The 14,517-nt window shown below is 39.9% G+C and overlaps 1 pseudogene across 1 annotated transcript; it reads left to right on the top strand.

The window, feature by feature from the left end:
- The first annotated feature begins 10,980 nt into the window (after window positions 1–10,980).
- Window positions 10,981–13,374, top strand: LOC143632257 (serine/threonine protein phosphatase 2A 57 kDa regulatory subunit B' kappa isoform-like; annotated as a pseudogene). Its single transcript, XR_013153493.1, has 2 exons — window positions 10,981–11,060; window positions 12,062–13,374. The product of XR_013153493.1 is annotated as a serine/threonine protein phosphatase 2A 57 kDa regulatory subunit B' kappa isoform-like (transcript).
- Window positions 13,375–14,517: the final 1,143 nt, after the last annotated feature.

Raw genomic sequence — 14,517 nt, forward strand, 5'->3', positions numbered from 1 at the left:
AAGTAATTGTTATACAGTTAGTCGCGTCCAACTGAAGAAAGGAATAACAATTAACGGTGAACATAACCGACTTCAGGTGAGTTCTAACCCCATTTATGTGTTATGTTTTCGGGGCTGTGTGCATACTCAATATGTTTGTTAATACGCTTATCCTAAGAGATAAGTGTATACCTTATGTGAATAATGTGAAATGTATGAATGATTGCTTGATGGTACGTGAACGATCTTCGGATATCGCACCTACTGTCAGGTTGTACCGCTATGTATAAGGTAAGTATGATATGTATGCTTATGTGTATGAACGTGATAAAGTTAATAGAAGAAGGAAAGGATGGTTGTATGGTTACAAAAAGGGTACCGAGCCCTAATAATACTCGAGGTATGATGTATGGTTGTATGGTAATGAAGAGGGAATCGAACCCTACTAATATTCGAGAACTAGGGAACTGAACCCTACTAATATTCGAGGAAAGAGGGTACCGAGCCCTAATAATACTCGAGGAAGGAGTGTACCGAGCCCTAATAATACTCGAGGAAGGAGGGTACCGAGCCCTGATAATACTCGAGGAATGTAGGGCGTAATGCTCTTTATAACTTAAGATATGGAAGCAAGTTAGTACAAAAGAAAGTATGAACGAAAGAATATAAGTTTGTGTGTATTGTATAATGTATGATTAACTAGAACTCACTCAGCGTAGCTAACTTTTAGTATGCACGCATGTGAGTAGGATGAGGCAGCTCGCTTGAGGGGACACGTGGCGTTGAATAAGAGACTGGCATCGGAAGGCTCAGGGCGTGTTATGTTTTAATTACTTAGTTTTCGAAAGACAAGTTGGTTGTTTAAGACAAGTTTTGAATTGTTATGAAATGTTTTATTAAAGTTTTTATATTCCGCGAATGTTTTTAATTAACTCTGATATTAGAACTGCGTTTATGAGTAAATCCAACACGAAAGTAGGGTTACCGGTAACGGGGCCTTACAAGTTGGTATCAGAGCAAAGTTCGAGAGATTTAAGCATCCTATATGCTTAGACTCGAACAGAGAATGGGATTAAAGTAAGAAAAGAAATAAGATGCCAGTTCAAGAATGTCATGTGTCACTCAAGCAAGCCCAGTAACGGTAAAGTGTATGGATAAATATGTATGTTAATGTTAGCTTGATTGCTAAAGAAAGGATATGTGAATGTTAGGGATAGGATTATTTGATTGATTAACTGTTTAGAATAGAACCAGCACAAATAGACTCATAAGGGGAAGTGTATAGGACACGAAAAGTAACGTGATCAGCTAATCACAATTGGCCACCGTTATTACCTGTTAGCCTTACTATCCTTGTACTAAATAGTTCCTTGACTGATGACGTTTGTGTTTTCCCTTTTTCTTTAGAATACGATGGCTGGAACGGGAGGCGATGCAGAAGCTGGAGTGATTGCGAGAACTGAGGGCCCTGCTAGACGTCGTGGCAGGCCTCGTCGTGCCCAACAACCTTCGGTTGAGACCGCTTCCAACACCGGAGATGAAGGAAGCGCAGCTAGAAGAGACCCGAACAACAACGAAGGGTGTCAACTGGATCCTGCAATTCAGGCAGCTATTGTCCAAGCTGTAGCCATTGCTGTGAAGAATATTACCCCTGAAGGGTCTGCTGGAAGCCGTGAAAGAACTGCTGGAGGGGCAGGAGGTGAGGGTAGGAGAGATGAGGAAGAAGAGAGGGAGGCCTCAAGTGTGGTTAAGTCTGGGAAAGCTGGTGACAGGAAGAGAGGCCGAGGTGGGTGCAACTATAAGTCCTTCAAGGATGCGACCCACCGAAGCTGACTGGTTTGGGAGACGCAATCGCTACTCTTCAGCGGATAACCGCCATGGATAAAATTATCCGCATTAGCGAGTGTCGTCCCGATCAAGCTGTTGGTTATGCCACCCAATTGTTTGAAGATGAGGCAATGTATTAGGGGGAATCGATTGAGCAAAGAAGGAGTCGAGAGGAAATCAAGGCCATGAAGTGGGAGGATCTGAAGGAGTTAGTGATGAAGAGGTTCTGTGCTGATGCAGAAGTTGAAAGGGCGGAGATGAAGTTCCTGAACTTGAAAGCTGGGACGATGACACATCGTGAGTACACCACTGAGTTCAACCGAATGTCTAGGTTGGTGCCCGATATGGTCAACACTGAGGCTAAGAGAATCAAGTGTTATGTGAGGGGATTGCCACAGAGAGTCCGCATGTTAGTCAGGACAAGTAAACCTGCTACTTTCGATTCTGCTGTCGAACTCTCAGAGATGGTCTATGCAGACCTGGCTGCGGATGATGTGGTGGTGGGAGACGAGAAGAAAGAGAAGAAATGGGTCTCTCCTGCTAAACGACCCGGTACCCAGATGTGGAACCCTAAGAACAAGCAGCCGAGAGTTTGGGAGAACAGGTCGTGCAAGACTTGTGGCAAGGCACACAGTGGTGAGTGTAGGTGGGGAAAGGGTTCGGATACATGTCATAAGTGTGGAAAGATGCATGCTGGAGAGTGTAGAGTTGGGTCGAATGTTTGCTACAAGTGTGGGAAGGCAGGTCATTATGCTCATGAGTGCAGTTCTAAGCCTGCATGCTACAAGTGTGGTAAGACAGGTCACTTTGCTAGGGAGTGTACCGAGGGTGAAGCTGGAGGGAGTGGGAAGAAGGATACTGAGCAAGCTAGGCCAAGAACCAGGGCCTACATGCTGACCTAGGAGCAAGCTAAGCAGATTCCAGATGTCGTCACAGGTACATTTCTAGTAAACGGTATTTCCGCTTCAGTATTGTTTGATTCGGGCGCAAACAAAAGTTTCGTAGCCACACCATTTAGTAAACTAGCTAAAATGAAATGTTGCCGAGTGTCTGAAACTCTTATAGTAGAAACCGCTAATGACACTTCGGTTAAAATAATGAAAATGGTTAAGGACTGCAAGATAGAATTGGAGGGACATGAGTTCCATGTTACCTTGTATGTTATGACCTTAGGAGGGTTCGATGTGGTTTTGGGTATGGATTGGTTGTCTGAGTTTGAAGCTCAGATAGTGTGTAAGAGTAGGATAATAAGGTTAAAGTCCTTGGATGGTAGTGCGGTGACGGTTTATGGTGATAAGGAAAGTTATGGGCTTAATGTCATTTCGATGATAAAAGCCGAAGGATTGTTAAGGCGAGGGTGCGGTGCCTACCTGGCGTATGTCGTCAACGCTACGGCCGAGACGAAAGAAATGAAAGATGTTTCTATTGTGTGCGACTACCCAGAAGTATTCCCTGAGGATCTTCCGGGGTTGCCACCGGAGCGAGAGATAGAATTCCAAATAGATTTAGTACCAGGAGCCCAACCTGTCGCGAAAGCGCCTTACCGTCTAGCACCGTCCGAGATGAAAGAATTGATGTCCCAACTGCAAGAACTCCTCGACAAGGGTTTTATCAGACCGAGTGTTTCTCCGTGGGGCGCACCGGTTTTGTTTGTGAAGAAAAAGGATGGAGTATGAGAATGTGCATAGACTATCGCGAGTTGAATAAGCTTACGGTAAAGAATAGATATCCTTTGCCAAGGATTGATGATCTGTTTGACCAACTGCAAGGTTCAAGTTGGTTCTCACGAATAGATCTCAGATCAGGCTATCACCAGCTAAAGGTGAAAGAGGCAGACATCCCTAAAACAGCGTTTCGAACGCGGTATGGACACTACGAGTTCCTCGTAATGTCATTCGGTCTAACGAATGCTCCTGCAGCATTTATGGACATGATGAATAGGGTGTGTCGGCCGATGTTGGATAAGTCAGTTATCGTCTTCATCGATGACATACTGATTTATTCAAAGAACGAGACTGATCATGCTGAGCATTTGAGAGAGGTATTGGAAGTCCTGAAGAAAGAGAAGTTGTACGCTAAGTTTTCGAAATGCGCGTTCTGGTTGCGAGAAGTGCAATTTCTAGGTCACGTGATCAATCCTGAAGGGATTACCGTGGACCCAGCTAAGATTGAAGAGATAACAAATTGGAAGACTCCACAGAATCCGACTGATATACGAAGCTTCCTAGGGTTAGCTGGCTACTATAGGAGATTCATCGAAGGTTTCTCCAAGATAGCCGCACCGCTGACCGGTATGACCCGAAAGTCGATAGTATTCAGTTGGGGAAAGTTTCAAGAAGAAGCCTTTGAGGAATTAAAGAAAAGAATCACACAAGCTCCAATCCTTACTCTACCCGATGGTGATGAGGATTTGGTTGTTTGTGCAGATGCCTCGCATCAAGGGTTAGGTTGCGTGTTGATGCAACGATGATAGTTTACGCGTCTAGACAGTTGAAAGTCCATGAGAGTACTTATCCGACGCATGATTTAGAGTTAGCAGCTGTAGTGCATGCTCTTAAGATATGGAGGCATTATCTGTACGGTACTAAGTGTACTATCTATACAGATCATAAGAGTTTAAAGTACTTCTTCTAGCAGAAAGAATTGAACATGAGGCAGAGAAGATGGTTGGAGTTGATTAAGGATTATAACTGCGACATTAAGTACTATCCCGGTAAAGCTAATGTGGTCGCTGACGCGTTAAGTCGTAAGAATGAGGAAGTCCTTGCAACAGTAAAGTCATACAAGTTGATCATGAACCCAAGTCTTTTTGAAGAAATCATCAAGGTGCAGTTAGAGGTGTTAGTAGATGAAGGGTTAGTAAAGAAAGAAAGGATTTATGGCCAGCAAGATGAGTTGATGGAAAACACTCATGGAGTTAAGACTAGGTTCGACCGTATGTGGATCCCATGCCCTGGTGATCTTAGAAGTCGAATCTTAGATGAATCTTATAAGTCAAGGTACTCAATCCATCCTGGAGCTACAAAGATGTACCAAGACTTGAAAAGAGATTACTGGTGGCCTGGAATGAAGAATGATGTAGTAGATTATGTCAGTGAATGCTTAACTTGCTTACAAGTCAATGCCGAACATCAGAAGCCTTATGGGAAGATGCAACCGCTAGAGATACCTGAGTGGAAATGGGAACACATCACCATGGATTTCATAACTAAGCTACCTCGTACAGCTAAGCATCATGATACTATCTGGGTGATTGTGGACTGTTTAACCAAGAGTGCTCACTTTCTGCCCATACGAGAGGCCATCTCGTCAGAAATGTTAGCAAGCTTGTTCATTAAAGAAGTTGTAACCAAGCATGGAGTACTGTTATCGATCATGTCTGATAGAGATACACGGTTTACTTCGAGGTTCTGAAAGAAATTCCATGAAGCTATGGGGACGAGGTTGAACATCAGTACGGCGTATCATCCTCAAACCTATGGACAGTCTGAAAGGACGATCCAGACCCTTGAGGATATGCTACGTGCTTGTGTTTTGGACTTTGGAGGAAGTTGGGACGATCATCTGCACCTAGCAGAGTTCTCTTAAAACAACAGCTACCATTCAAGCATTTGTATGCCACCGTTTGAGATGCTTTACGGTAGACGATGTAGGACCCCGGTGTGTTGGGGAGAGATTGGCCAGAAAGAGATGGGAAGCCTAGAAGTTATGCAAGAAACCTCTTCGAAGTTCGATCAGATCAAGGCAAGAATGAAAGCTGCTCAAGACAGACAGAAGTCGTATGCTGATAAACGGCGACGACCGATTGAGTTTAACGTTGGTGACAATGTGATGCTCAAGGTCTCTCCTTGGAAAGGAATTATCCGTTTTAGGAAGAGGGGGAAGTTGAGTCCGAGGTACATTGGACCGTTTAAAATTATAGATCGTGTAGGCGAAGTGGCTTATAAACTAGACTTGCCAGAAGAGTTAAAAGGAATTCATTCAACCTTCCATGTTTCTCATCTGAGAAAATGTCTAGCTGATGACACGTCCCACGTGCCATTAATGGACATTGAGGTTGATGAACAGTTGAACTACATTGAGCAACCGATCGAGATAGTTGACCGCAAGGAGAAGCAGCTTCGTCACAAGGTTATACCTTTTGTGAAGGTGATATGGAAGCATCACAAAGGTTCAGATGCTACTTGGGAAGCGGAGGATGAGATGCTCAAGTTTTACCCAAATTTGTTTAATAGTTAGGTTTCGGGGACGAAACCTCTTTAAGGAGGGAAGACTTGTAACATCCTACTTTCGGTTATTATAATAAAAATAAATTTCGTTATTTCATAGTGGGTCGTTATCGGTTTAGATAAATAGAATACGAGTTGAGCTAGTGTTGGGTAAATGAATATGGGTTATGGACTTGGGTTAGGAAAGAAAGAAGGAAAGACCATGGGCTTAAGCCCATGATCCATATATATAAACCCTTAATATCCATTTAATCCTCATTCACACATATTCCATACACCACCTAAAACACACACTTAAGATTTCTCTCTAGTTCTTCCTTATCTCTAGCCGAAATCAAGAAGGAAACCGAGCACCGACCCAAGGTAATGATAGTTTAATATTGTACGAGCCTAAAACGTTAGTTATAGTCGCGTAACGACGAGCCGACACCGTTAAATCGTTTAAATCACAAGATCCGGGTGGAATCGGGTATAAACCGGACCTAAGATGAGTTTAGGGATCACCCTAGCTCAAATCTGGATCAAACGGGACGAAAAACGATGAAAACGGTGGAAGAACGAGTGAGATCTCGTTTTTCCGACGAAAACGCGGTTTTCCGGAGATGACGGCGCCGGAAAGGCGGCGCCGGAAAAGATAAAGCTGTCAGGGAATGTTCCCTGACCTAACCCTAATTCGCTAAGGAAACTTAGAGAACTAAGGGTGATTCTTTAGCTAGTTCCCTAAGGAAACTTAGAGAACTAGAGGGTGATTCTTTAGCTAGTTCGCTAAGGAAACTTAGAGAACTAGAGGGTGATTCTTTAGCTAGTTCGCTAAGGAAACTTAGAGAACTAGAGGGTGATTCTTTATCTAGTTCGCTAAGGAAACTTAGAGAACTAGAGGGTGATTCTTTAGCTAGTTCGCTAAGGAAACTTAGAGAACTAGAGGGTGATTCTTTAGCTAGTTCGCTAAGGGAACTTTGAGAACTAGAGGGTGATTCTTTAGCTAGTTCGCTAAGGAAACTTAGAGAACTAGAGGGTGATTCTTCAGCTAGTTCGCTAAGGAAACTTAGAGAATCAGAGGGTGATTCTTTAGCTAGTTCGCTAAGGAAACTTAGAGAACTAGAGGGTGATTCTTTAGCTGATTCGCTAAGGGAACTTAGAGAACCAGAGGGTGATTCTTTAGCTGATTCGAATAAGGAAGCCTAACGAACTAGGCTTGATTCTTTATCCGATTCGTTAAGGAAAAGGGTAACGAATTACCCTTGATTCTTTAAGACCATTCGTTAACAAAGATAACGAATTAGAAGGTCTAATTCGCTAAGACCAAAGTAACGAATTGAAGTTTAACAGAAGGACAGAATGGTCCCTGAACTTAGAAATGAATGAATTAATTACAAATAAGCTAGTGATATGGCTAGTAATAGATAATTAATACGAGTAATTGTTATACAGTTAGCCGCGCTCAACTGAAGAAAGGAATAACAATTAACGGTGAACGTAACCGACTTCAGGTGAGTTCTAGCCCCATTTATGTGTTATGTTTTCGGGGCTGTGTGCCTAATCAATATGTTTGTTAATACGCTTATCCTAAGAGATAAGCGTATACCTTATGTGAATAATGTGAAATGTATGAATGATTGCTTGATGGTACGTAAACGATCTTCGGATATCGCACGTATTGTCAGGTTGTAACGCTATGTATAAGGTAAGTATGATATGTATGCTTATGTGTATGAACGTGATAAAGTATCAACTTTCCAAAGTAACAACGTGAAAATTTCGAGTTCAGAGTATCAACTTTCGAAAGTCTAGGGACTAAAATTGCCAAAATCCAAACTTGAGGGTTGAAAATGAAAATTTGGTTTTCCTGACCCATCGCGCTACGCGATGAGTCAGAAGAGACTCCCATCGCGTACCGCGATGGGGAGTCTGACAAGTTGTGACACGTGTGCCACGTGGCACATGGTGGCAGTGTCTGCCGCCACGTGTCACCACGTGGCAACACTGCTGACGCGTGTCGCCACGTGGAGCGGTGCCTGCCACGTGGCAAGGCTAGGCAGTGACTCGACAGACCTATATCACGGTACGCGATAGGTCTGTCCAGGAGCCCATCGCATACCGCGATGGGGTCCCAAAAATTGCCTATAAATAGCGGCCACGGGATCTCATTCCATTTCTACATCCCAAAATCAGCTCCTACCTCTCTCTAGTCTCTCTCTAAAATCCCGACAAATCATATAAATGATTTCCTCGATAAACGTGCCTTGTTTCCTCGTAAAACGTATCCCGAACCTTCAATTGTGCACCAACGATTCCTTGAAGTTTGTGCCACCCTCCACCCTCATTCATCAAGAAGGCGTTGTTGTAATGGCAAAGAGTCCCAAAAGACGTGCCGACGAGTGTTGAAGTTGGCATATCAAAGTTGATCGAGAAAAGTAAAGCGACGTCGGAGTGCTGCTCATTTCTCTAGGATTTCTGTACGCCACTAAGGTTAGGCGTAATATCGAATTCAATATAATGTAATATTATATTCAAGGCTTAAGCCTTAAGTCGAGGTTATACTCGATGCCTCGATAAAAGAAAAGAAAAGAAAACATAACAAAGAAAAGAATAAAAGAATGATATTGAAGATTGCGATAACATATATATGTGTGTAAGTATATATGATTATATCCTTTTTTATGAAAATATTATTTAATGAATAAAGAGCATTCTTAAATAATAAAAGAAAATATTACGTTTCTTAGAGAAGAAGAAACGTCGGGTTTTTATATAAACTAAAGGATTATAATTTACTTTTAAACAAGAGGTTTTCAAGTAAATAAGAATTGAACTAAAGGTTCAATCGAGGATTGAGATATAAGACTAAAGGTCTTAAGCCGGATCGTGTATCCGACTAACAAATATTTATACTCGTAACTATAGGTTCGAGATAAAGAAAGGGAAAGACCCTTGGACGGTGAGTGAAGCCGATCCTAAAAAGATAAGGTGAATACGCCCCCAAACTTTTAAAGTTGTTTTTAAATGAGTCAAACTTGTTATGTGAAATTGTTTACAAGGAACTATGTGTTCCTAAAACCGTTATAACTATGGGTATAAACCTAGCCCTCAGGCTGTGGTATACGTATGTCTGGATCCTTACATAGGTGGTACTATGCGATGTATGGGCATGATCGCACCACCCTTGGTCGTAGGACGCTCTCCTGCATGGAGTACGACCTTATGTGTATATTTACGGGTACTTAACTAAGTCGAACGCTGCGGTGTTTGCTGAGGTAACCTAGCGTAGAGGCTCTAGTTTATAATATGTTGTTTGACTTTATTATTCCTAAGCCACGTTGGGCCGAGGCAGACGTAGTCTCGAGGGGTAATAAGGTAAAATAAGTTATTCTGCGTCAGCGTGTTCACCAGTATTCGTTGCTGGCGTATTTTCTTACATTTTGAAGGTGAACAAGTTTAGCACTTGAAGTGACGAAGTGCTTTGAATATCCGATGGATCGGATTCATTTTGTAAACTTAATATGGTGGTTTGTAAATATTAAATAAGTAAATGTTTTGTAACAACTTAAACGGGTGTTTATAATCCCGTCTTTTATATAAGTTACATTTTCGATCCTTAAAATTTTGTAAGTCTTCCGCAAATTAACGCAACTCTGATCTATTTACAATTACCATACCAACTATTGAGTCACGCTCCTAGGCCCTAGACGGGGGTGTGACATATATTAACATTTATCTAGAGTTGGTATCTACTTGGAGAACCTTTTTTGTCATACGGACAACTATATATGGCTATATCAAGAGTTATAAGCAGTAATATATGTTACTTTATTAAGAGTTACAAGCAGACATGAACTAAAAATTTTAATTTTTGATTAACAATGTATACCTGTTAATACAATCACAAATGTAGTGTAAAAGGAAGTTTTTACCTATTTGTAACATATTTGTGTAATTTTAGTTATGTAATTTCTGTAATTTTAATTTAATTGTAATTGGATAAACAATATATGATCAATTGTATTTCACTTAATGGCCAAAGTTTAAAATTTTCAACAATTAACCGTGTAATACACGGGCCTCAAACTAGTAATTTATTATAAAAACACTCGGCTATGCGAGGTAACTTAATTAAAAAATGTGACTTCGTATGTTCATGATTGCAGACACTACTCGGTAGCCCCAACCTTTTCCCGTTGTTCGAAGGTCAACTACGATAAAACCCGATTGAGATCAAATTATAACTTAATACCTTATAGGTTGTATGGCTAAACGAGGCGTATAACATATGAAAACAGATTATACGTTTTATTTGTTATTATTGGTGCTTGGTGGCGCAAAGGTTTCATTTGGCCACGTGGCAGCAAGCACGTGTCACGTCGTCTCTAATATTATTATTTTTTCCTTTAAATTTGTAATTAATTTTACTTTTGTTTTAGATTCAATATTGTAACAAATGTAATCGAAGCCAGCCCAATTTACGTGGATTCGCCTCGATAAATCCTGATTTTACTGACAGAATAAACATTGTTTTAAAATGTTATTTATTCGTATCATAAGTTATACAAGTATTCAATGCATTTACTAATATAACTTTGGGTTTTGCCAGTACCATAACGAAGCTAGTCTATACCATCAGACTTCATCTCGCTTTGATCATAAGCTATATTTGTTTTTCCTTTTTTTTAAATTATTATTATAAGCTATGAGAGTCACGAGTGTCGTCGTTATTTTCTGCGCTGTCAATTTAATTTTTTTCAATCTAGTGTCGATGCAGTAATTAACTTAGCCTATATCAACTAAATGCACCAGCACACCAACAAGCCATATTATATGAATTTGTCTTTTAAACCAAAAACAATTTATTGGATCCTCAAAGAAAGATAAATGAAATAGAGTGATGGGCTCCATTATTATTATTATTATTATTTTGTAAAATTATTATTATTATTATTATTATTAAAATGTCTTCAATATCAAGCTTTTAACTTGAAAATAATCTCTCTCACTTGCATACCATGTCCATATTTGTCCCAGAAAGCCCAGGTATATTCTCTCTCCCTATATAATATTATACATATATAAACAAATGTATATATATATTTGTGTATGTATGTATAGATCTTCTGTCAACACCACCTGATTCTTCAGTGCTCTGACTTCTTCAATCTTTTAATGTTACCACATGTTGCTATTTGACAAAAGCCTACTGGCATTATGAAATTTATATTTTCTGTATCAGTTTGGTGACACATAAGTGCTAAAGAGCCTAAAGTTGTAACCTTTTGTTCAAATTTTGGGGGCTTTTTATGATCTGGGCTTTGTTACCAGTTTGTGTTTCAGTTTTCTTTTTGGTAAGTTAGTAGATCATGATGATCTGAGTTTCAGATCTACAAATAATAGTAATACTATTCTTCTTTTTTTTATATATAAATTTTTTTAGCATGTTTTAGATCTATGGATATGTTTATGATATGTGTATGAACCAAGAATGTTACCTTTTTGGGTTATCTTAAATATTTTCTTGAAAAGTTGTAAAATTTTGTTGTAAAACAAGATGACACCAATCAGTATATGATTTTCTTGAAAAGCTCAACATTTCTTATCTAAATTGAGTTAAATCTTTCATACATATTTTCTTGAAAAGTTGAAAATTTCTCATGTGGGATGTGATCATACTACTAATGAGTATTATTAGCTTTTCTTGAAAAGTAAATATTTTTTTATTAATGTTAGATGAGATCAAATAGATCATAGCTTTTCTTGAAATATTTTCTTGAAAAGTTGTAAATTTTTTCAAATAAAATAAGATGACAGACATTAGTATTTGATTTTCTTGAAAAATTCAAAAATTCTCATTTTTTATGAGCATTAGCTTTTCTTGAAATAGTGAGATTATGACTGTTTTATGCTCAATAAATGGTGTTTAATATGGCAGTTACTCATAGTTAATTTTCAAAATTTGTTAATTATGAAAATTAATCTCTGTTCACCTTTATAATCTCTGCTTATTTTTGCTAACAATGAGCATAATATTTGCATTTCAGGCTTATTATTGGCTGCAAATTCAACCATTCCTACTATGCTCAAACAGATTCTTGCGAAACTCCCCCGTAAATCATCGAAACCGAATCAAAACCATTCAGACGGAAACAATGCGACTGCAACGACTGCAACAACTGATCTAACCAACAATGGTAGCTTCACAAACACATGTAATGTCATTTCAAGTAAATTAAATGTTGTTAAAAAGATGTCATCATCTATATTCCCAACATCCAATGGTGATATGATGCAGCCTCATATACCCTTTAAAGATGTTCAAAACTCGGAAAAATCGAAGCTTTTGATCGTTAAGTTGAGTCTTTGCTCGGTTATATACGATTTTAATGATCAAGATAAAGAAAACACCAAAAAAGATAAAAAGCGCGAGCTTTTAGCCGAGATTCTTGATTTTCTTGTCTTGGATTCGGTAAAACTCACCGAACCCGCCATGTTAGCAATCTGCAAAACATGTGGGGACAATCTTTTTCGCGAGTTTCCACGTAAAAACTCGAACTTGCCACGTGGCGATTCGGAAGATGAAGACCCGTGGTTTGATCCATCATGGTCACATTTACAACTTGTTTATGAAATACTCCTTAGATTCGTTAGTTTAACGTCCCTCGACCTGAAAGTCGCTAAACAGTATGTTGATCACTCGTTCTTGTTAAAGTTGTTAAATCTTTTCGACTCTGATGACCCGCCTGAACGCGAGTGTTTGAAGTCGGTTTTACATAGAATATATGGCAAGTTCATGGTTCATCGACCGTTTATTCGGATGGCAGTCAGTAATATTATCTACTGGTTCGTGTTTGAAACCGAAAAGCATAACGGGATAGCTGAACTGTTGGAGATTTTCGGGAGTGTGATTAGTGGGTTCGCGTTACCGTTAAAGAAAGAGCATAAAATGTTTTTGTCACGGGTTTGATACCGCTTCATAAACCGAAGAATGTCGGTAGTTATCTTCATCAGTTAACGTATTGTGTCGTGCAGTTTATAGAAAAAGAACCGAAACTTAGTAGTGTTGTGATACACGGGTTGTTAAAATATTGGCCCGTGTTGAGTAGTAAGAAGCAGTTGATGTTTTTAAGCGAGTTGGAAGAGTTGCTCGAGTTGATCCGGACCGATGAGTTTGAAAAGATCATGGTTCCGTTGTTTCGGCGTATAAGTTGTTGTCTAGATAGCTACCATTTTCAGGTACTTTGTTATTTGTTTGTAAAATACTTTAGTTATCCGTGTTCTGGTTGACTTGTTTAATTAAACGGATTGTGTTTGAGTTGACCTGTTTAACCTGTTTAGTTAAATAGGTCAACCCGCCAAGTTGTTTACTTAAACAGGTCGGCCCACTAATTCGTTTATGACCCGTTTAGCCCATTGACAAAGCCCCCCCCCACGCGTTTATGAAATTTTTTTAATACATTTTGAGTCCGCCCCCCGCGTTTATGAATTTTTTTAATACATTTTGAGTCCCCCCCCACCCCCCCCCCCCAAAAAAAAACTTGCCCAAGCTTCGCCGCTGGTTTAGCTTTTTTTTTTTTTACAACCCACCAACATGGTTATTACCCATTTACAGTTTGATTAGTACTCGTCAAGCCGTTAAATATGGGTCGTGCTCGGGTTAAACAACTTAACTTGCCAACCCGACAGCCCTAAACTTTATGTGTTATAATCCAAACTTGTTTTTGAAACGATGACTCGTTTAACCTCGGTTTAATCAGTTTAGGTGGACTATGAATCTAATAGTGCAAGTGGTAATTTCGACTCGTTAACTTATAAACGGGCCAACGGGTCAAAAGTTGCAGATAGTGTACTTTTATTAAATCTTACTTTTGTTCATATATGTGACATTCGTCAAATTCGGATTTCGATTTTCTTTCACGCTTTATTTTAATAAGTTATACTTCAAACCCGTCATGTAGGCGTGTACAAATCGTTGTTCATTTAACATAAAAATTAGTTTATAAGTTGTAAGGGGTAATCTTTGCCATTTTTGAACCTATATTAACTTTTATTAAGTTTTATACCCTTTTTGTAAAACAATTAGAACTTGAGGGGCTAAAATGTAACATTTATATACCATATATATATTAAAAACCCTAACCCTATTTTTATTATAACCACCAGCCGCCACCCCCCCCAACCGATTTCCGACGAAGCCGATTTCCGGCGAAGAAGCTGTCGGCCACCACCTCTCCACCGCACCACCACCTCACTCTCCCCTGTTCACCGCAGCCACCACCCTCCCCTTTCTCCCTTCGTTTTCCGGCGAGCCTCCCCTCATTCGCTTTTCCGGCGACCGGAAAATCGGCCGCCGTGGTCACTGCGTCCCGCAACGCTCTCTCTCTCAGTCGCTCCCTCTCTCTTTCTCTACCTCTCTGTCTCTCTCGGCTTTCTCTCCCTCTCTCTCTCTCTATCTCTATCGGCTTTCTCTCTTTCTCTCTATCTCTCTCGGCTCACTCTA

Source organism: Bidens hawaiensis, unplaced genomic scaffold (genome assembly GCF_021521415.1).
Source record: "Bidens hawaiensis isolate Kalapana, Puna unplaced genomic scaffold, B.hawaiensis_p1.1 tig00006387_1, whole genome shotgun sequence".
Taxonomy (NCBI): Eukaryota; Viridiplantae; Streptophyta; class Magnoliopsida; order Asterales; family Asteraceae; genus Bidens; species Bidens hawaiensis.